Below are 22,854 nucleotides of genomic sequence, written 5' to 3'. Positions count from 1 at the left end.
GTCCTGTGACCAGACAGCCTTCCTCCATTACAAATCCAGTCTCCCCGCAACCATCTTCCCAGCTAAAAAAATCTGTTTCTCCAATGTAACTGAATCTCACACCTACAATCCAAGCTGCCTTTTCGCAACCTATGCCTCACTTCTCAAACTCTTCCCTCCTCCTGTCTCCACTTCTCTCTGTGATCATGGGATGTTACCAATATATTTTATTTTTTTTACAAAATTGACAAAATGACACACAAACTTCCCCCTCCACTCACCTACCTTCCTTCCCCCTTCCCATGACTCTCTCCTCCTTCTCCCCATCACAGTTACAGAAACTTCTCATCTGCTCTCCTCCTTTGACCCCTTCACTAGCCCCAGTGACCCCATCCCATCTCCTGATCTTCCTTGCATCCATTCTCTTTCCATCCCTTACTCTTTTTCTTAACCTCCTACTCTCTTCTGGCTCTTTCCTCTACAATACAAATCTGCTTTAATATTTCCCATGTTAAAAACTAAACAAAAAACCACCCTTGACCCCACTTTCCCCCTCATTCTCTCTCCTTCATTTCTAAGCTTATTCAATATGCTGTCTGGAGGTTCCTCTCCTCCAATTCCATCCTAGACCATCTCCAATGTGTCTTCTGCCCCCTGCACTCAATTGGAACTGCTCTCACAGTCTTTAATTACCTTGTGATGGGGTCTTCACCCTCACACCAGCGCTCGAGGGGCTAGGGAGGCCAATTAACTGCCAAAGCTGCACCTGAAGGCGGAGCCAGAGAGCAATGAAGATTAATTAAAGGATGAAGTTCACCTGTACAGGAAACGATGGGGCTTTGTATAAAGCCAGGGAGCTGAGGGCAGAACAGAACTGCTGTGAAGAGTTCTGTCATCATTTTCTCAGAAAACAAGAAGGGAGCTTGGCCCAGAGGAGGGTGGACAAGGAGGCAGATAAAGACAATGTAGGAAGCAGTCCAGGGAAACAGCAGCAAGGTGTGGGACAATACAGACTTTAGTTGCTGGTTGTAGGGTCCCTGGGCTGGAACCCAGCAAAGAGGGCAGGTCTGAGTTCCCCCACAAGCCACTGGGGAAGTGGCACCACTAAGCAGCAGTGAATTGGAAGACTGCCTGGGACAGCTTATACAGAGAGACTTTGGTACACACACACACACCTGGAAAGGGAAAACAACAATTACTTGGCTGGAGGGCCAAGCCACGAAGAGGGAGCAGTCAAATCCAGAAAGAGAGATAGTGAGCACCCACAGGAAGAGGCATCAGACTGGCAAAGCAAGTCCCCAGCCATGGCCAATATGAAACACCGCAGTGGTGAACATAGTACCCTGTGACACTCCTCGTAGCCAAATCTCAACTAGTACTCCAGTCTCATCCTCCTTGACTTGTCAGACACCTTTGACACAGTCAAGCATGGTGGTCTTCTTAAAATCTTGTCCTCCTTGGCTTCCAGGATGCTGTCCTCTCCTGCCTCTCCTCCTACCTCTCTTACTGCTATTTCAGCACATCCTTTGGATCCTCCTCATCCCCCCCTTCCCTCCACATTTCTGTGAGGGATCCACAGGGCTTTGTCCTTGGTTCCCTTCTCTTCTACTGTCTCCCTTATTTCTGGGAAACCTCATCCACAAACACAAATTCAGCTACCACCTCTATGTAGAATAATCACAGATGTCCCTCTACTCAAGGCCTGCTTCCTTCTGTCCAAATCTCAGCCTGTCTTGGACATCTCTTTGTGGACTTCTAGCCATCAGCTCAAGCTCAACATGGCTAAAGTAGAACTCCTAATCTTCACTCCCCCAAACCCTCCCCCCACCCGCTACCCCTTGATCACTGTGCACAACACCATCATTCAACTCCCCATGCATGCCCATAACCTGCATGTCACTCTCTGGGTCCTCACATCCAGACTATGTCTAAATCTTGCAGATTTTGTCTGGACAAAGAATGTGGGGGAACTCTGTCCTGAGAAGCAGAGACTCTAAAAAAGATTTGGGGGTTGTGGTAGATCATCAGCTGAATATGAGCTCCCAGGGCAATGCTGTGGTCAAAAGGGCAAATACAAGCCTTGGATGCATAAATGGGGAATCTCGAAGAAGTAGACAGGTAATTTTATCTCTGTTTTTGGCACTGGTACAAATGCTGCTGAAAAACTGTATCCAGTTCTGGTGTCAATAATTCAAGGAAGATATTGATAAATTGGAGAGTTTAGAGAAGAGCCATGTAATGATTAAAGGATTAGAAAATGTGCTTTAGAGAGACTCAAGGACCTCAATCTATTTAGATTAACAGAAAATGTTAATGGGTGACTTGATCAAATCTGTAAGTGCCTACATGGGGAGCAAACATTTGATAATGGACTCTTCAGTCTAGCAGACAAAGGTATAACATGATCCTACAGCTAGAAATTGAAGTCTGGCAAATTAAGACAGGAAATCAGGGATAAATTTTCTAACAGTGAGGGACTGTTAACCATTGGAACAATTTACCAAGGGTTACTGTGGATTCTCCATTACTGGCAATTTTTTAAATCAAGACAGGCTCTACTTCAAAGGAATTATTTTAGGGTGGTTCTGTGGCCTATATTATGTCAGATGTCAGACTAGAAGATCAAAATGGTCCCTTCTGACCTTGGAATCTATGACACTTTCTTGAAGAAGAAACAGCAGTGCCTCATAAGCATAACAGTGATGTTTTGAGAATCCCCAGTGGCTAGGTGTGCAGCTGACCCTGAGCACCCAGTACTGAGAACATTTTTTTTTTCAGGGACAAACACCATCCACATTCTGCCTTTAAAATTCTCTTTGTTGTTTAAGTACCTAAAAGTGGACCATACCTCCTCTGCTGAGTACCCGAAGAACCTTTTGTAAATTCCACTGTGACTCAGGTTTCTCATTTGTAAAATACTGGCTATAATTATTCTCTAATTCACAGGAATGTTCTGCATCTTAATTAGTCACCTTGTACTTTAGGTCCTATTGTAGACATGCAAAGTATTATTATTGTTGTTGTTTTGACACTGGGCAGGCCTTTTAAAATTAGATCCAGCTAGCATTAAGTGCATATTTGCTGCAAGTTTCCTGACTAACAACAGGAACCACAGCCCACACACTAAAGGAGTAAGGGCGTGGCTACACTTGCAGGTGTGCAGCACTGGGAGTTACAGCTGTCTTCGTACAGCTGTGTAGGGAACGTGCTGGAGTGTGGCCACACTGACAGCTACCAGCGCTGCAGTGTGGCCACATTTGCAGCATTTGCAGCGGTGTTGGAAGTGATGCATTATGGGCAGCTATCCCACAGAGCACCTCATCCCATTTTGGCGCCGTGGGTTGTGGGAAGGGTGCGGGTCATTCTGCTTCCTGTCCCAATGCCACATGATGCATCACTTCACTTCCCAGTAGTCTCTGTTTTTCCGTCCACGTTTGGCGCCACTGTAACTCTCCCACGGTTTCTGTGCAGCGTGATTTCTGTGGGAAACGGAGCCCAAACTGCTGAGAAATATGCTGACGAGTCTCGCCACCCCATCACGTTTGGCAGTTGAGCTAATCCTTAGCTCCAAAGTGAAGAGGAGTCCAACGATGATAGCGAGTCGCCTGACGCGTACGAAACGACATTGCTTGTGGCATTCACGGAAATGCTCAGCACCGTGGAACGCCACTTTTGGGCTTGGGAAACAAGCACTGAATGGTGGGATCACATCATCATGAAAGTCTGGGACAACGAGCAGTGGCTGCAGAACTTTCGGATGAGAAAAGCCACTTTCATGGGACTGTGTGAGGAGCTCGCCCCCAACCTGCGGCGCAAGGACACAAGATTGAGAGCTGCCCTGCAGGTGGAGAAGCGGGTGGCTATTGCAATCTTGAAGCTGGCAACTCCAGACAGCTACCGATTGGTTGGGAACCAGTTTGGAGTGGGAAAGTCAACCGCTGGGATCGTTTTGATGCAAGTTTGCAGGGCTATTAATCGTATCCTGCTAAGAAGAACCGTGACTCTGGGGAATGTGCAGGACATTGTGGACGGCTTTGCACAAATGGGTTTCCCTAACTGTAGAGGGGCAATAGATGGGACGTATATTCCTATTCTGGCACCACCCCACCTGGCATCAGATTACATTAATCAGAAGGGGTATTTCTCTAAGGTTCTCCAGGTGCTTGTGGATCACCGTGGGCATTTCAATGACATTAACACAGGCTGGCCGGGAAAGGTGCATGATGCACGCATCTTTTGGAACACTGGCCTGTTCCGGAAGATGCAGACAGGGACTTTTTTCCCAGACCAGAAGATCACAGTAGGGGACGTTGAAATGCCCATTGTGATCCTTGGAGACCCCGCTTACCCATTAATGCCTTGGCTCATGAAACCATATACAGAGAAGCTTGACAGGAGCAAGGACTGGTTCAACTACAGGCTGAGCCGGTGCAGAATGACTGTGGAGTGTGCTTTTGGCCGTTCAAAAGGGCGCTGGCGATCTCTGTATGGGAAGCTAGACTTGGGGGAAAAGAAGCATCCCTGCGGTTATATCTGCATGCTGTACTCTCCATAATATTTGTGAAGGGAAGGGTGAAACATTCAGTCAGGCATGGACCTCTGAGGTTCAGCGCCTGGAGGCCCAATTTGCACCAGAGAGCAGGGCTACTAAAGAGGCCCAACACAGGGCTTCAAGGATTAGGGATGCCTTGAGGGAGGAATTTGAGGCTGAAAACCAACAGTAATGTTTGGTGCCTTGCACAGCAGTGAAGTGCAGTGGTTACAATGTTAGTAGGAATCTGTTTTTCCTAAGCTGATTTGCAGTGTCTGTTTCTTTCCTGGGCTAAGGTATCTTTGACTTTCTGCAATAATAAAGACTGTTTTCAAAGACAAGAATTCATTTATTGAAAAGAAAATTACTTTATTGATAGACACACAACTTTTTGGGAACCTAAAAGGGCAGGGGGGTGTGGTGGAGAACTGTACAGTCACAGGTTTGAATATATCCTGTTTGGAGTGCTGTGCAATGACTGCTGCACTTCAGGATGCTTATACTGCATGGTGATGGGGGTTGAGTGGAGAGGGTAAGGGTTGTAGTTCTCCGGGCTGGTTGGTGAATGTACAGGTGTTGGAGGCAGCTGGTGGAGGTAAGAACCTGGATGCTGGGGAAGGGGGTTTGGAACTGACATTGGGGCACAAGGGAAAGAGCTTTGGGACGGGGCGGCGGGGGCGGGACGATAGTGCTCTGCCTGCATGGCGATGAGCACCTGGATAGAGTCCGCTTGGCGCGCCAGGACGCTTATCAGCTGCTTTGTGCTTTTCTTCCTGGCTGCTGCGTTTCTCTGGTGGATCCTGCTTTCTCTTTCCCTCCAGTCCTGCAGTTTTTTAATCTCTCTGGCAGAGTGATCCATAACTGCTTGCAGCAGGTCATCTTTGCTTTTTCACGGCTTCTTCCGGAGGTTTTGGAGTCTTTGAGCCGTTGATAACACGGGTAGCTGAGAAATCAAGGTCGCTTGTGGACAGGCAAAAAAGTCAACAGTTAACAGAGGCAGCATTGTTTATATCTCAGACAGTTATTCCCACACAGTGAAGGAGTTTACAGTCTTCACTTTAGCATAATTTTCCCATACCAAACAGCGCACATAACTCACAGGAGCCCCAAAATGGTGAGTAAGGAGGACTGATTGCTTCAGGGCTGTGCTGGGGTTTCTGTGTGTTGACGAAAGCAAACAGCTGCAGAGGGCACCTACATTGAACACTCTCCCAACATTTTCCACAGGAGTTAATCCTGGAAACTATCTCGCTACTGCGGGTCACTTGGGAAGGGGGAATGATTGCTTCAGGGCTGTGCTGGGGTTTCTGTGCGTTGGGGAAAGCAAACAGCTGCAGGGGGCACCTACACTGAACACTCTCCTAACATTTTCCACAGGAGTTAATCCTGGAAGATATCTCGCTGCTGTGGGTCATCTGGGAAGAGCGGGACGGTCTTCTACAGCAATGCGGATTCCGCCCTGGCCCCTATGCAGCTTGCCTGTGTGCAGCAATGGTCCTCCCACCCCTCGTGGCACAGTGGCGCAGACGCGTTAGCCTGACAGGGACAAGAACCACAGTGGCTCTCCTTATAAACTTGCGGAAGCGCATTGCCCACGCTCTGGCAGAAACTTTTGAAGAGATTACCGAGGCTGATTACTGCGACGCGATAGATCACATCAATGAGCTATTCCACATCTATGCATGCATGTATGCAGCCCTAACCCTCCCTCCTCTCCCGAAACATTTGCATCCTGAAAATAAAAGCCGCTTACCGGGAACCCGCTCCTCTGCTTGTCCTTCACCAAGTACCAGCTGCTGCGACTGGCTACCTTCCTCCTGGCTTGAGAAGAGCTTCTGGCTGCATTCCTTCTGGGATTCCGGGGTGTCTCCCCATACCTCAGTACCCTCACTCTCGGTTTCCTCCTCCCCTCTTTCCCCCCACCCCTGAAGTGTCCATCGTGGTCCTTGGATTGGCGGTGGGGTCACCCCCAAGTATTGCATCCAGCTCCTTGTAAAAATGGCAGGTTGTGGGGGCAGCGCCAGAGCGGCAGTTTCCCTCGAGGGCTTTGCAATAGGCACTCCGCAGCTCCTTCACTTTAACCCTGCACTGCACCGCATTCCGGTCATGGCTCCTTTCCAGCATGGCCCTTGATATCTGCCATAGGTATCCTAATTCCTACGGCTGGAGCGCAGCTGTGACTGCACAGCTTCCTCCCCCCAAACACGATGAGGTCCAGCAACTCACCATTGCTCCATGCTGGGGCTCGTTTGGCGCATGGAGGCATGGTCACCTGGAAAGATTCACTGATTGCACTGCATACCTGGCTGAGCAAACAGGAAGGGGATTTTTTAAATTCCTGGGGCATTTAAAGGGCGGGTCACCTCAGGCCAGGACAGTAGAGTTTGAACTGATGAGCAGAGTGGCTGAGCAGGCATTCTGGGATTCCTCCGAATACCTCTGGAGGCCAATAACAGCGCTTTTGGTGGCCACACTGGCGGAGCAGCGCTGCAGCACCAGCGCTGCAGTCGTTATTGCCAGGCAGAGATGGAGTACATGCAGCGCTGTAGCCAGGGAGATACAGTGCTGTATGCGCCTTGCAAGTGTGGATGGTGAGTAAGTTGCAGCGCTGTAAAGCCACCACCAGCACTGCAACTCTCCAGTGTAGCCAAGGCCTAAGATAGGGTGCCAGAAGGAGAGCTATGGCACAACACCACTGCATTTTTTCTGTCCTCCTCAACGTGGCTGTGGAAATACTGTCAGAAGCTGTTTCCCACCAATTCCCGACAATGCCATCCACCAGGGCCCATCTTTGACCAATTGTGGATGAGGTAAAATCACTATCAAATTGTCAATAAAATGACAGAACTGAAATATGATATTTATCCCAAACTTTTGCACAAAAATCTCAGGCTCCTTTCTTTTGGACTGGACCTTATTCATTACTATTTATATAATATAAAGCTCAAAGGCTCAACAGCATCTGCTAAATTCATGCATATGTATGAAATGGAAATCTGTCACTTCAGAGATAATGTCACTGGGAAAGAACTAAATTGCTGCATTAGTGTGTCCTAGTCATAGCTTGATGTTCATTTGCACATACTCTCTCTCCTTTCTCAAAACCAGAATTAGTGGGATAAAGAATAGCTTGCAATAGCAAGTGCTTGTCTCCTTGTCATGTCCTGGAGCCAAGTGGAAAGAATCATACATTTAGGGCTCGAAGGGACCTCAAGAGGTCATCTTCTCCACCTCCCGGTGCTAAGGAAGAATCAAATATATCTAGACCATTCCTGACAGACATTTGTCTAATCTGTTCTCAAAAACCTCCAGTGATTGTGCAATCCCTAATTCCTTTGCTATCCTTATAATTCCCCCCCGCCCCAAGATCTAACCAAAGCCAGATCCAAACTCAAAAGTTAAACTGACCCAGCTAAATTGCTCGGGGATGTTAAAAATCCACACTCCTGAGTAATGTAGTTAAGCTACCCTTATCACTACCTGTAGACAGTGCTAGATGGACAGAATTCCATTGCTTCTTGGTGGAACAATTTTCTCCCATGCCTTACAGACAACACTCCTGTCAGGCAAATACCATTCTGCTATATATTTTCTTGCAACTGCATCACTTTGTCACATCTTCAATTTGTGATCTAGTATTGCCCCCAGCTCCTTTTCTGCACTACTACTACCACTTAGTTATTTCCCATTTTGTAGTTGTACATTTGATTCTTCCTTAACTGTAATACTTAGCACTTGTTTTTATTGAATTTCATTTTGTTGATTTCAGACCAATTCTCCAATTTATAAAGGTCATTCTGAATTCTAATCCTCTCATCCAAAGTGCTTGCAACCCCTCCCAGATTGGTGTGATCCACATATTTTATAAGCATACTTTCCACTCCATTATCCAAGTTATTTGGGAAAATATTGACTAGTACTAGATGCAAGACAGACTTCTGCAGGACCCCCACTAGATACAATCTCATAGTTTGACAGTGAACCATTGATAACTTCTGAGTAAATTTTTTTTAGTCAGTTGTCCACCCATCGTATAGTATTTTCATCTAGACCACATTTCCCTAGTGTGCTTATGAGACTGTCATATGGGATTGCGTCAAAAGCCTTACTAAAATCAAGATATGCCTACCACTTCGTGCCATGCAGTTGGCCAGTAACCCTGTTAAAGAAGGAAATTAGGTAGGTTTGACATGATTTTTTCTTGACAAATCCATGTTGGCTATTATTTATCATCACGTAGGTATTGTGCACCCTTAAAAGAAGTCTGGCATCTTAAATTCATAACTTTGCTAGACACTAAAAATTATGGACTGAACAGATACAAGAGTATTAGAACAATCTATAACCCATTACCCTACCATCACATATCTCCCCCACAGCTCCCTCTCTCTCCCTCCCCACCCCTCAACCCCGCCCCAAATGACTGAAGAGGTATTAAGTGGCCACTTCATCTTGAATGGTCCCTTGAAATATGTTAATTACTTATGCTAAACAATCTGTTCCACCTTGTATTTAGCTATGATACTCCCAGTACATTTCCCAGACCTCAAGAAGAGCTCTGTGTAAACTCAAAAACTTGTCTCTCACCAACAGAAGTTGGTCAAATAAAAGATATTACCTCACCTACCCTGTCTCTTTCATATCCTGGAGCCAACACTGCTACAAGAACTCTATGTGCAGAAACTTACTGGACATTTTGTGGGGTTTTTTTTTGCAGTATTGCTTTTCCAACAGATGTCCGAGGAGTCAAAGTCCCAATTATGACCAGGTTTTGTGTTGTGGATACTTCTGTCATTTGTTCTAGCATTAATAATTACATCTACCATTAAGTAACATAATTATAAAAGTAACAATTCCTTCTCCCACTCCATCTGTCTTGTCTTTTTAGATAGACCCTGCCCAATCATGTTGGGCCTTTTAGGCTCCACTGGAATTTAAATACATTAACAATAAAAGAACTAACATGTTTTTCTTTTAAAATTAAAACTGAGATAAGACTTAAGAGATTCTCAGAATCAAGGGGACTTCAAAGCCTGGCTTTACCTGATACTATTTCTCCCTAAGAATCTAGCCACACTATTCTGAACAGCTAAATAAATTCTAACATAACTCTTTTGTCACACAGAAACGAAGGAGCTATTACCGCTAAAGAGGGAAAAGCAAAGCATTTCAGAGTAAAACATCTCATGAATGCAAGAAACTATTTCTGATCATCTTACAGATGAGGAGGGCCCAACTCTCTGCTGATATAAAGGGGTAAAATCTACTGAAGTAGTGGAGCTGTGCCCATTTACACCAGCCAAGATTTTGGCACACAAGCACTACATGATAAAGGACTTTGCTTGGGAAACTACCACGAGTGCAGTAGCATTAATCTTTATATATCTGCAATGTATTAGGTGATCACTTTAGTACAACCACAGGTACAGACCACCCCCTTCTATGTCCTCTCTCATGCTTATCTCAGAGCATCCCCACCCAGGCTTGAGTTGCCATGCATCCATCCTTTCCTCCTTCACACATACTTTTTCCAAAAAGCCTTTCAGTTTCAGAGACTGGTATGTCTACACAGTGCACTGTGCTCAGATCCTGACTCAGGTTTAACACAAGCTCCCCACTTCCAGGTTCCAGTGCTGCAGTCTAACTGTCCCATCACTTCCCCAGTGGCAACTGCAGCCATACACAGCACTATCTCACATACTATTTCATCCCCCCTCATGAATGGGACCATTCAAACCATTAGGTGGACACCCAAAGCATCCCTGAGTTCTGTTGCACATGATGAGCTAGCACTGTCTGGCTGTGTGTACAAGCTCAGATATCCAGCAGTGTCTTGAGTCCTCTCCTGGTGAGAGGGTTCCCCTTTGTCCTCATAGACGTCATGCAGAGCACAGCAGCCCACAATAACAAGGACTGCACTGATGACATTGGTATCTAAATAGTTTTTAATGCAGTGCCAACGAGATTTCACTCTTCCACATGCACAATTCCACCACCATCCTAATGTGTGTAACTGAACCTTATTTTGCCAGGTCCTCTGAAATCAGGATACTGTTTCATGCCATGGAAACTAGGGGTGCATTGAGTTCCCTAGAATAACAGTGGGGACAGTGACTTCATTTATAACAATGTCATTTGTGGAAATAATATCCCAGCTTCTCCATAAAGTCCTGATCTCTGGAACACCCTAACATCGTGCACCCTGCCAGTGCAGCACATATTAGTGTCCATCAATCTGCCCCTGTGATAGAACAGGGCCTGCATAACAATGCAGTAGTACTCTTTGCAGTATGTGTACTTATGTGCTTCTTGCAGAAGGCAAATTATAGGCATGAGTTCCATCCATGGCTCCAGTGCAGTTTGGAAAATCCATTCTCTGAAAGCCAAAATAATTTCAGGAGCGTTTTAATGTCCATCTTCTTTAGGTCAATCAAAGTCCTGATCACCTCAGAAAACTTTGCCAAAACAACCCCGACAGTTGATTTGACAGTTCATTAACACCAAACTGGTTAGCCATGAACTTGTAGCTGTCTTGGTAGCCAGCTTTCTGATGGCTATTGTGACCCACTTTTGGACTGGACTGGCCTCCTACCTGTCGGTGTCCTGGCATGGGAGGGTTGGAGAAAGCTGATCACAAACCTCCAGGAAGGTCTACTTCTTCATGTGAAAATTCTGGACTCAATGTTGGTCACCTCAAGTCTCCATAACAACATGGTCCCACCAGTCTGTGCTTGTGGCCCTGCTCCAGAAGTACTGGTCTACATAGGGGAATCTGCGACTAAGGCAACCCTCTTGAGCAGCATCAGCTGGGTTGTGTCTCGCATATCTGCATCCCACCTGAACAGTGCCTTTGGCCGATCAAAAACTGCCTCCAAAATGTTCACCAGCATCTTGCACATGCTCTAGCTGATTCCTAAAATAGGACTGACACACCAGGTGGAGCATTTCTTCCACTGGGTCATGACCCACATTGATGGCTCTGGCTGCTGGGAGCATGCAACCACAAAATGATTCAGATGGATGTGTTTTCAGGCAAAAACCATGCAAAAGACTTCCGTCAATTCCCACAGGATGGATCAACAAATTCTCCTATAGCCCACTATGAAATAAGCCCTAGACTGGCTTCAGCCGGCAAGGCTGCTAAGAACCCTGGGATCTGATAGTATATGTTCACAGAAGCTGAAATTCTGACTCAGGTCTGTATAGTGCCAGCACGGTTGCGAGGTCCAGGATTGCACTGTTATGTGGACGTTTGAGAGCGGGTGTGGAAACAGAGGCCATAGGTGTAGGTCACATTGTCCTGGGCTTAGGCGGTAGTGTAGACACAGCTTATGTTGCTAAAACTTACGTCACTCAGGGATGTGATTATTCCACTCCCTGAGTGACATAAATTACACTGACATAGCACTATGCACACAAATGCTTATGTCAGCAGGAAAGCTTCTCCTGCCAACAGAGCTTATGCTGCTTGTGGAGGTGGGTTTTTTTATGCCGACAGGAGAGCTCTCTCCCATCAGCATAGAGCATCTTCACCAGAAGCGCTTCAGCAGCACCACTGTATCAGTGGCACTGCAGTGCTGTACATGTAGCATACCTTTTGTGTGCTGTGCAGACATACTCCAGGTGGGTGGATAGCTTTACCAAAATCAAAATGTCTAATAAACTGTGGCACTAATAAGAGGAGTGCTAAAAATTCCTGCTCAGCCACATTGTCTTTACTGTTCCCCTCCTAGCCTTCTCCTCCCCCCAAATCCGCATCTGTACATTTTCCATGTAGACTCTAAGACTATCTTCATATCAGTCTGGTAAATGTGAGCACACTGTTAAAGGCTTCAAAATAGTAATGCAGTTTCAGAATACAATGGCAGACTTCAGTCAAGTGTAGAGTAAGATGTGTCTGTGCTTTTCCATAGATGCTGACTGGTTAATCTTTAACAATTAGAATGGTTTGAAATTTGGGTTTGTAAGAAGCAGCCTGAGGAGGGCACGAGTGAGCAAACATTCTAAAACTATGGAAGGGAGCGAGACTAGACAGGAAACAATGAAGGAAATATTATAAATAGAGAAGAGCCGTTCACTACAAATTCCTTCAATTTTCCTAGATTTCTTTTAAAGAAAGACTTAAGACTCAGCCAAGCCACGGCAGCAAAATGAAGGACCCAGTCCTCATCCACAACAGAGCTTTGCTTTGTGTCATTGAAAAAAGGGGAGGCAAAGGTGACTTTAAACCACCTTTGTGCCCCCTCTCCCGCAATCTCCATGGCTTGTGTGGGCCTGTTTGGCCCTCAACATCATTTAAAGCAGCTTCAAGTTGCTCTAAGTTCCACCAGTTCTAACAGACTCTACAGGGGCTATTCTGGGGATGGCTATACCACAGCTCCGTTCACCCATTTCCCCAGACCTTGCCCTACCTGCTGTTAGGGCAGGCCCCTGAGAAGGGGTGCAATAGAGTTGCCGATGCCAGTTCTACATCAGGAAATCTGCAAGTAGCCAGATCTGCTGCTTTGTATTATCAGAGTGACACAGAGCAGCTAAAAAGGGGTGTGGGAGCATGAAGAGCTGGATCTAGCTCTTTAAATCTTAGTAAAATTTACTCAACTGTTATGCTCTTTCCAAAGGAATATAGGGAAGCTAATCTGGTGATCCATTTACATGGGGAAAAAGGCTTAACTTTTCTATTTAAGAGAAATAAATTTGCCTAACAGTCTTGTTACTTAATCACACTCTGTCAATCTATTCTACACTTGATGAAACACAAACCTGTAGCAAGGAAGAGAGATGGATCTTTCCAATGAGAGAAAGCACCTAACCACCTCCAGAGACTTGCACAATCTGACTGTGGGAATAGGATTGTGGTGAGTGAAAGAATTGAGAAACAGGTCTGAATCAGCATTGCCATACACCCTGTGAAATCACTAACATCTGAGCAAAGTGGGTGTGTAATGCTAGCATTCTTATCTGGTCATGTTTTATACAGGCGTCAATAAGCACACAGGGGAATACTCAGGACCAGCTTTAGGATTTATGGTGCCCTAGGCGAGATTATTAAACTGGTGCCCCTGTGCCTGATCTGCTCTTAGCAGCACAAACATAAGCTTACGGTATTGGAAAACTTGCCACATTCACATTATTAAAACCAGTTTAACTTAATGAAGCACACTATAATGCTGATGGACTAGCACTAAAGAAGCAGCACTATAGAAAAAATTCTGATATGACAGAATGATGCAAATAATATTTTTTTTAATTTATCAAAATTTTATTGGAAATTTATATGAAGAGGTATTGAAACAAAGATTTGTTTTTAATTAAAAGCAATCTTTCTGGCTTTTTTGGTTGCAAAATCAGTAATAATGTCATCGTATGACAAAGACAAAGTGGTGTCTTGTTCGATTGCAAGAATAGCAAGACGAGTTAAGCGTTCCTGACTCATTGTAGAGCGGAGATAGTTTTTAATGAGCTTTAGTTTTGAGAAAATCTGTTCTCCTGATGCTACTGTTACAGGAATTGTCAGTAGAATACGAGTGGCAATGTACACATTAGGATATATGTCAACAAGTTTGCGGGTATGAATAAACTGTACAATGTCCATCACCGATTTTGCATGTGGCAACATTGATGAGAGTGTACTCAATTCTTCGTACAGTTCAAGTCCATTTAAATCAAAACTATCACTGTGCTTCAGGAGGCTCTCTAGCACTTTGTCATTAGTTGCTCTTGTTTTCCTATTTCGTTGAATTTAGTTATGTCATACAAAAATCCAAACTGTTCATGGTGTACTTGCAAGGTATTAAACCTTTCATCAACAGCAGATACTGCTTTATCCATCACAACATTAAAAAATTCAACCTCAAATTTCTTTTCTGGATCGTCTATGGGCATGATCTGCTGTATAGATTCTCCACAGAGAAGTGTCCCTGGCCTTTTTAACTCATATTAACTATGTATTTACTTTATGAAAGTTGGAGAAAACATTGTGAAAACGTAAAACATTGGCTGCCCAACTTCTGGGCTGGCAAAAGTTATACTGACTCACAGAAAAAAAAAAGCAGGAGAATCTTAGTACAACATATGGTCACTCTATACCAGGGGTAGGCAACCTTTCAGAAGTGGTGTGCCAAGTTCACTGTAATTTAAAGTTTCTCGTGCCAGTAATACATTTTAATGTTTGTAGAAGGTTTCTCTCTATGTCTATATTATATAAATAAACTATTGTTATTATCTGAGGTCTTGGCCACTGGTCCTGCTCAGGCCACTGCCAGCTGAGTAAATGAAACCCCAAACTGGCAGCAGGCTGGTGGCTGGAACCCTAGACAAGGATCCCAGGCCCTGCTCAGCCCGCTGCTGGTCTGGGGTTCTGACCACCAACTCCTGCCAGCCAGGATCCCGGCCGCCAACCCCACCTCAGCCCGCTACCAGCCTGGGATTCTGCTCACCCAGGCTGGCAGGAGGCAGAGTGGGGCTGGCGGCTGAGCTCCTGACTGGCAAGGGGCCGGCAGCCGGAACCCCGGAGTAGCAGTAGGCTGAGTGCTGCTGGCACCCCAGACTGGCAGCAGACTGAGCCACTCAACCCCCCAACGGCCCTTCTCAGCCCGCCACCAGTCCAGTCAGCCCGCTGCCGGCTGAGTGAATGGAACCCCAGGCTGACAGCAGGTTGAGCGGTTCAGCTGGCCTGCTCAGCCCACTGCCAGCCTGGGGTTTCTTGGGGGTCCCCAGGCCAGCAGCAGGTGCTGAGTTGGGCTGATGACTGGTATCCCAGCTGGCAATAGGGCAGCAGCCGGAACCCCAGAGCAGTGATGGTCTGAGCCGCTCAGCCTGCTGCTGCATACCATCAAAAATCAGCTCACCTGCCACCTTTGACAGGTGTGCCATAGGTTGCCGAACCCTGCTGTATACACTAGTAAGGAGATGAGCATATTACAGTTGTTGGAGGGCTCTTATCAGGAGTAACAGGCTATAGGAAAGTCAGTCAACATTTTTTGTTTCTCTGATGAAAACTGGCCCACTCCCTGCCTCAAACCAAACCTGTCACTAATAATTGTCAACAACTTAATTTTCTGTTTTTGGCTAAAATATTGATTTAAAAAAATATTGAAATTGGATTCAGGATTGTTAACAAGAATTTTTGGCAAACAAGTTGTTAAATGACAATCTAAATGGCAACACAGTACTGCTTTCATGCTTGGCTCACCCCCCAGCCTGCTGGTCCAACAACTGCAGTAGAGGAGGAGATAGGTGGAAAACTGCAGGACCCCAAAATCCACCTCTTGGGGTGCAGAGTGGCAACAGCAAACCCTCAGGTCCAATCATATGCCAATGGGCATCACCACCAGCCTTATGGACCATGGTGAAGTTAGCACAGCATCTGATCTCAGGGATGGGGCACCCATGGAGCCACAGCAGCTCATCCTGCCCTGTGCAGCTCCACCCGGATGAGATGGATCGCTGGCAGCTGCCAGCCCGGGGGAGATGCGCTCCCCAGCTAGGGTGGCCAGATCCAGATGTTCTGATTTTATAGAGCGAGTCCTGATATTTGGGGCTTTGTCTTATATAGGCACCAATTACTCCCACCTAGAGTGACCAGACAGAAAGTGTGAAAAATCAGGACAGGGATGGGGGGGGGGTAAAAGGAGCCTATATAAAAAAAAGACCCCAAAATTGAGACTGTCCCTATAAAATAGGGATATCTGATCACTGTACCCCAATCCCCTATCCTGATTTTTCACACATCTGGCTAACCTCAGCCAAGCCCTGTGTGACATTCCAATCCTGGCTGCCTGCCGAGGAAGTGAGTTACTTTCACTTTCATTCCTCAGCAGGCAGCCAGCCAGCCCTCCTCCCACCTATCCCCCAGCACCTCACCCAACCCAGCCCTGACGGAGGGGAGGGAGGAGAGAGAGAGGGCTGCTCCTGGGGAGGAGGAGAAAGGAGGGGGTGCTCTATGGGGCAGGGGGGAGAAGAATGAATGTTATGGGGGACAACAAAGGATACTGGTTCCAGAGCCTGCCTCGCCTCACCTCAGCCGAGGGGAAAGAGTCACACTCACAGGTGAGCTCCTTCCCCAACCCCTACCGCCCCCTTCCCAGAGACCCCAGCAGCCAATCCCATTCCTCAGACTGTGCTGCATTCGGCTCTCTCTAGGACCCCGCAGCCCTGCTTCTACACTGTCTGGGCTGCCTGCAGAGTGCTGCCCCCAGGCAGAGTGAGGCCCTACGCGGCTGCCTATTCTGCCTATGCCTAAGGACGGCCCTGGGAATATTGAATTGGGCCAAAAAGGAACAGACTTGAGCCTAAAGCAGGGACTAGAAATTGGTGCAGTGAAGAGACTGATAGGTTTGCTGATTAAGAGCTTTTGGACCACTTTCTTTACAGAGATTCCAACATCAAATATATTAAAACTCTCATTATCATCTATATAAAAACGTGCACACACATGCTTACTTGATTGAAGTCTATGGTTCTGCTTATTGAAACACAGGTACATACTGAGGATACTGCCATGCTCACCTTCCTGTGGGTAAAAGAAAACAAGAACAAGAGCTACAGCCACAACTGCAGCCTTCATGTTGGGGATAGAGAGTAATGGCTGCATTTCAGCCCTGTATCTTAACCTGGACTGTGATTCCACTGTCCTCCTTGCACACCGAGTCTGTGTAAAGCCTGATTACTTCACCTTTCTGCAGGCAAAGTTATTTTCTTGCATCTGTGCATCTCTGTCAGGAATCAGGGCCTGCAAAAGAACCAGTCTCTGGGCTCCCTGTCAAATCCAGCTGGTCTGTAGAAGACTGCCTGATTGGCTACACTGCTAGTTGGAAGGGTCAGCTGACTGGCTCTTAAGATCAGCAGCAGGTGAGTAACTGCTCAAGGCATTTGGCTGTGACAGCTTCTGCCTTGTTTTCTCTATGTAAGTGTAGCCTTAGGTCTGATTCCTGAACTCTGACTCCAGTTCTGATCCTTAGCTCCAACTATTAGGCATGATCCCCCATGTCCTAGTTGCTGAAAATCTGCTAGTTCTTTTTATAATAAATCAGTTCACATAAATGTAGTATAATGCTTTAATGCTGCTCAAGGTAAACATTTGATTTGCTGTTAATTTGTTGAGCAAATATTTGTGTGTCCAATATGTTTACTTTTTCATGGTATACTTGGTATGATTATTAGTCTGATTTTATATGTTGCTCTAAGGCACGGCCCACGGGGCTCTTGCATATGGTCCGCCAAGCTCCCTGCGCTGCGCCGCGCTGCGCCCCGCCTACCTGGGCGATTGCCCCTTGTGGCATTTCGAGCCCCGCGCCGCCGTCTGAAGCAGCTGGCAGCAGCCCCTTCAGGTGGGGCGGGGAAGGGAAGGAGGCAGAGGGCTCCTGCATTGCCTCATTCCAGGCACCGCCTCCCCGCAGCTCCCATTGGCCGGGAAGGGGGAACTGCGGCCAATGGGAGCTTCGTGGGACGTACCTAGAGGAGCAGCAAGAGCCGCGCAGGCACGGATCCACGAGCCCCTCCTTCTCGGGCTGTAGGGACACGGTCCCAGCTGGTTCCTGGAACGGAGCAGCGCGGGGCTGGGGCCGGCAAGCAGGGAGCCTGCCCTGGCCCTGGTGCGCGCCGCTGCCACCCCGGAGCCCCTCTAGGTAAGCGGGGCCGGGCTGGAGCCCGCACCCTGCACTCCAACTTCCTGCCCTGAGCCTCCTGCCACATCCCACCTGCCAACCCCCTGTCCTGAGGCCCCTGCCACATCCCACACCCCAACTCCCTGCTGCACCCCTCACCATCTTGCACTCCACCCACCAATGCCCTGCCTTGAGCCCCCTGTCACAACCTACACACCATCTGCACTCACTGGGGTGGGGACTTCAGGGAAAGGGTTGGATTGGGGCAGGGAAGGGGCCTAATGGAAGGGGTGGAGTGAGGGGGTGTGACAGTGATGTGGCCCTCGTGGTCGTTTGAGACACTTGCTCTACGATGTGCTAGCTGTCTTAGAGCAAGGGCCCTAATGCAGTAAAGAGATAACAAAACACTGAGGACTGGTAAGGGGAAGAAGAATGGTGATTAAAACAATGAGATTACATAATTACTCAGAAAAAGCTATGCATAGCATGGTAAAGTACTTATCAAGCATACATAAATATCTGATTCACTTGTAGGCATCATATCAGAAGTAGGTCTTGAAAAACAAGTATGAATCAAAGGAAACCTGCTTGGCAGATCACCTCAGGAAAAAATGTGATTAATATGACAGAGGTGATTATAGGAGAAGCAGACAAACAAGGCACTGATGGCTTTTTAAATAGTGTGGGGCTGAGTTATGCAATGTGTTAAAGGCAAGGGCAAGAAACTTAAAACTGCTATGGTGATATCAACTGGAGAGATTCAGAGAGAGTGATGACATACACACTATGCTAGGATTATTTTAGTGGCTTTATTTTACATAGACACGAGGAGATGGCATAATATAGGCAAAGTAATGAAGATGGAAGAGAAGGTAATCAAAAAAGTTTTTTGACTCTCATCACAAAGAAAAGGTCAGACTTTAGAAAAGTTATGGAGGAAGGGGTGGCAAGATCTGGACTCTGTCAAGATTTGGACCTGTTGGATAACAGATGCATGCATGGGTCTGAGTGACACAGAGGTTGCTGCTGTCATCTTCAGTGACAGAAGATGAAAAAGTTTTGGCAGGAAAGTAAAAAGTGCAGTCTGGTCCATCTTCAGCTGACATGGTGAATACAGGAAATGTCAGATAAGCAAAAATGTGAGTTTGGATAGAGAGACAAGTCAGGCATGGAGGAGCAGATTTGCAAATTATCTGCATAAAGAGTAGAGCTGGTAGACATCTTTACTGAATTAAGTTTTTTTTTAAAACAGAAAAATGGTCTTTTTTTTGAAAATCAAATTTTTCATGGATGTTGTCAGTATTAATGAAACATTCCACAAAACTTTTTGAAACATTTTTAATTAGAATTATTTTGTTTAAAATGTTCATGACTTCAAAAAACATTCAGTATCAACATTTTTCATTTACTGATAAAACTTCAGGAACTCTTGAGTTTCAGAAAATTGATAATTTTTTTTTAAAGTTGTAGATAATTTTGCAAATGTCAAAAATGTGTTTATGTTAAACCCTGAAAAATGAAAACAACTCTTAAATATCAATATTTTTCACAAAATTATTTTCCATTTTCTGCTCTCTCTAATAAAATGGTAGGTGAATGGTGAGCTGATGAGGTTACCCGGATTAAGGGTATAGAGGGAGAAAAGGAGGAGGACACACTGAAGAGACATGGAAAGAATGATCAGAGAGGTAGGAAGAGACTCAGGTAAGGATGGTGTTGCAAAACCCATTGAAGCAGAAGATATAAAGAAGTGTGATCAACAGAATCAAAAGAAGTGAAATGGTTAAGGAATGGAGTATATACCTTGAGACTTGGCCAGAAAGGGGTCATGAGAAGCCTTGGGTGATGCTCCCAATGTTGACTCGAGAGCATGAGTACCAGCCTCAGGGCAGATTTTTTTTTTTTTTTAAACAAACTACTAAAACCAGGCCATATATCCAACATTGGTTGTGAGTTCTAAACTTAGATTTCACCAACCAACTGCAAACTCTTCAGGCACTTTAACATGGAATCACAGACAGTCCCCTTGGGTCCTCTGGTCTGTCTTGCTGCCCAGGTGAGCGTTAACTCTGTGATAGATGGACTCCTTACACCAAGAATCACAGCAGTCTTCAAGTTACTCCTACTCCCAAAGGACCAGTCGCTTACCGCAGGGCAATTGTGTTTTAGGTGTCACACCAAGGATAATGACTGAGGTTAAGGAAGATGGGGCAGTAGTTGGGAATTCACGTGGAGTTAGACCTGAACTGGACTGGACAAAACAGAGAAAATGCAGGTTATTATGTATCATTGTGCTGGGGTCGCTCATTGTTATCCCTAGCATGTTGTTTTCAGTAGAGTGCATACCCTATTTGCAGCCCACAGTATTTCTGTAATTAACAGGAATAATAAATCATAGAGCTGAATAAATAATCCCTTCATTACAAAAGATGGAGAGATTATAGGTATATAGGAGATACAATGTAATCCTCATGAGGTATCAATCTATAATATAACACAGTTATTAAATTTTGGGAGGAGGGATAGCTCAGTGGTTTGAGCATTGGCCTACTAAACCCAGGGTGGTGAGCTCAATCCTCAGGGCCACCCAGAAGATTCAGGGGGTCTGGGGTCTTTGGCGGCAGGGGGGCCCCTGCTTTGGCAGTAATTCGGCAGCCGGAGGGTTCTTCCACTCTGGGATCCGCCACTGAAGTGTCCTGAAGACCCGCAGCAGGGGCCCCTCGCCGCCAAATTACCACCGAAGTGGGACCTGCCACTGAAGTGCTGGATCTTGGGCGGTAATTCGCTGGCTCTGGCCCCATGAGAGTTTTCCGGAGCTCCCGAAGTGAGTGAAGGACCCCACTCCAGGGGCCCCAAAAACTCTCATGGGGGCCCCTGTGGGGCAGTTTTGTCAATCCTTGAGGTGGCCACTTAGAGATCTGGGGCAAAATCAGTACTTGGTCCTGCTAGTGAAGGCAGAGGGCTGGACTCAATGACCTTTCAGGGTCCCTTCCAGTTCTGTGAGATAGGTATATTTGCATTTTTGTTTAGACAGCAATATAAATCTTAACTCATAGTAGCTGTTCAACTTGAATCCTAGATAATCACATTTAATATGGTAAAACCACCGTGAATGAAATACAAAGCAAAGAGTTCAGCAAACCCTGGCTGCAAGTTTGTCAGTTATTCTCCTCCTTAAGGTAAGCACCTCCTGCTTGGTGGAACCCTGACTGATTTGCTTAAGATGATTTTAATATCTTACCCTGACTTTATTGAACATGCTCAAATTTTGTGCAGGTCCAGCCATCATCTGCAAATTAGTGTAGTCTAGAAACATACAGTAGCCCTCATTCTGTAATCAGATTGGAGCAGGCAGGCTCTTGCACCTACATAGACTAAGGCCAGAAGGGACCATCATGATAATCTAGTCTGACCACCTGCACATTGTAGGCCACAGAACCTTGACCATCCACTCCTGTAATAGATCCATAACCTCCAGCTGAGTTACTGAAGTCCTCAAATCATGGTTTAAATATTTCAAGTTACAGAGAATCTGCCATTTGCACTAATTTAAAGCTGAAAGTGACTCGTGCACCATGCTACAGAAGAAGTCAAAACTTCCCTAGGGTCTCTGCCAATCTGATCGGGGGGGGAGGGGGGGGGAGATTCCTTTCCGACCCTGAATATGGCGATCAGTTAGAGCCTCAGCATGTGGACAAGACCCACCAGCCAGATAGTTGGAAAAAATTCCCTGTACTAACTCAGAGCCTAGTGTCCCGGTGCCGGCTGTTGGACAGATTTGCTAATAGCAGTTGCAGATTGGCTACATGCCATTGTAGGCAGTCTCATCATACTGTCCCGTCTCATCATACTATCCCCTCTCTAATCTTACCAAGATCAGTCTTGAAGCCAGTTAGAGTTTTTGCCCCCACTGCTCCCCTTGGAAAGCTGCTCCAGACCTTCACTGTTCTGATGGTTAGAATTTCATCTGATTTCAAGCCTTAGTCCTTAAGTGCATGACCTTGCACTGCGCACTATTAAATATAATTCGAGCTCCCATTGCTATTACTCCAGTTTTCAAAGTCATCCAGACCCACTGAACCCAATGGAGCTCCACAAGGGTTTGGCTGGATTTGACTGCAGGATCAATCAATCTAGGTGATGAAGGCAAAGTTATATAGAAAACCTGGTCTTAGAAGAAGGTTAAGGTTGCAAGGTCAGACACTCAGATGGTAGGAAACACCAGCAGTGACATTGTCCATGAAATCTTCTCTAATTCTTCCTCTTAGTGCTGACATGTTGTGATTTTTAATTCTATTTTTTCTTTTAAAGTAGTCCTGGGTTTTGTTTGTTTCACATGCAGTTTAACATATGTTGCATTAGCACCCAGAGACCCCAGTCAGGATCACCATTAGTGTGGTAGGCACTATACAAATACACAGTAGGAGACAGTTCCTACAACTTGCATATATGCATGCAAAGCTAGCAAGGATAAATTAGTTGATTGTAAACCCTATTTCCTTTTCCAAAAGTTGGTTTCAATATGCTGTAACATAGTGTACTAGTTAAATATAAAACACCCACCAATACGAACTACCTTTTGTCATCAAACAATTCCATCACATTTCATCACCCCAAAGATAATGGTTTTCCCTTTTATTCATCAAAACATCTTATTTACACCACACTAGCAGAAAACATATGGACACAGGCTAATACAGGCTGGGAGTAAATTGTAGAATTGTGAAATGAGTTCTAATT

At 45.9% G+C, this 22,854-nt stretch overlaps 1 protein-coding gene across 1 annotated transcript in view; it reads right to left on the bottom strand.

Annotated features, from left to right (window-relative positions):
- Positions 1–17,205, bottom strand: part of ELOVL7 (ELOVL fatty acid elongase 7) — a 107,588-nt gene extending 90,383 nt beyond the window's left edge. The window contains exons 1-2 of the mRNA XM_030565915.1: positions 17,122–17,205; positions 16,952–17,021 (exon numbers count right to left, since the gene is read on the bottom strand). The gene's annotated coding sequence lies outside the window, so the exon portion shown is untranslated. The remainder of the gene's footprint in view (positions 1–16,951; positions 17,022–17,121) is intronic.
- Positions 17,206–22,854: the final 5,649 nt, after the last annotated feature.

This window comes from Gopherus evgoodei, chromosome 6 (assembly GCF_007399415.2).
Source record: "Gopherus evgoodei ecotype Sinaloan lineage chromosome 6, rGopEvg1_v1.p, whole genome shotgun sequence".
In the NCBI taxonomy this organism is placed as follows: Eukaryota; Metazoa; Chordata; order Testudines; family Testudinidae; genus Gopherus; species Gopherus evgoodei.
Note: the sequence above shows the minus strand (reverse complement) of the source record. Positions and strands in the feature narration are given on the sequence as shown.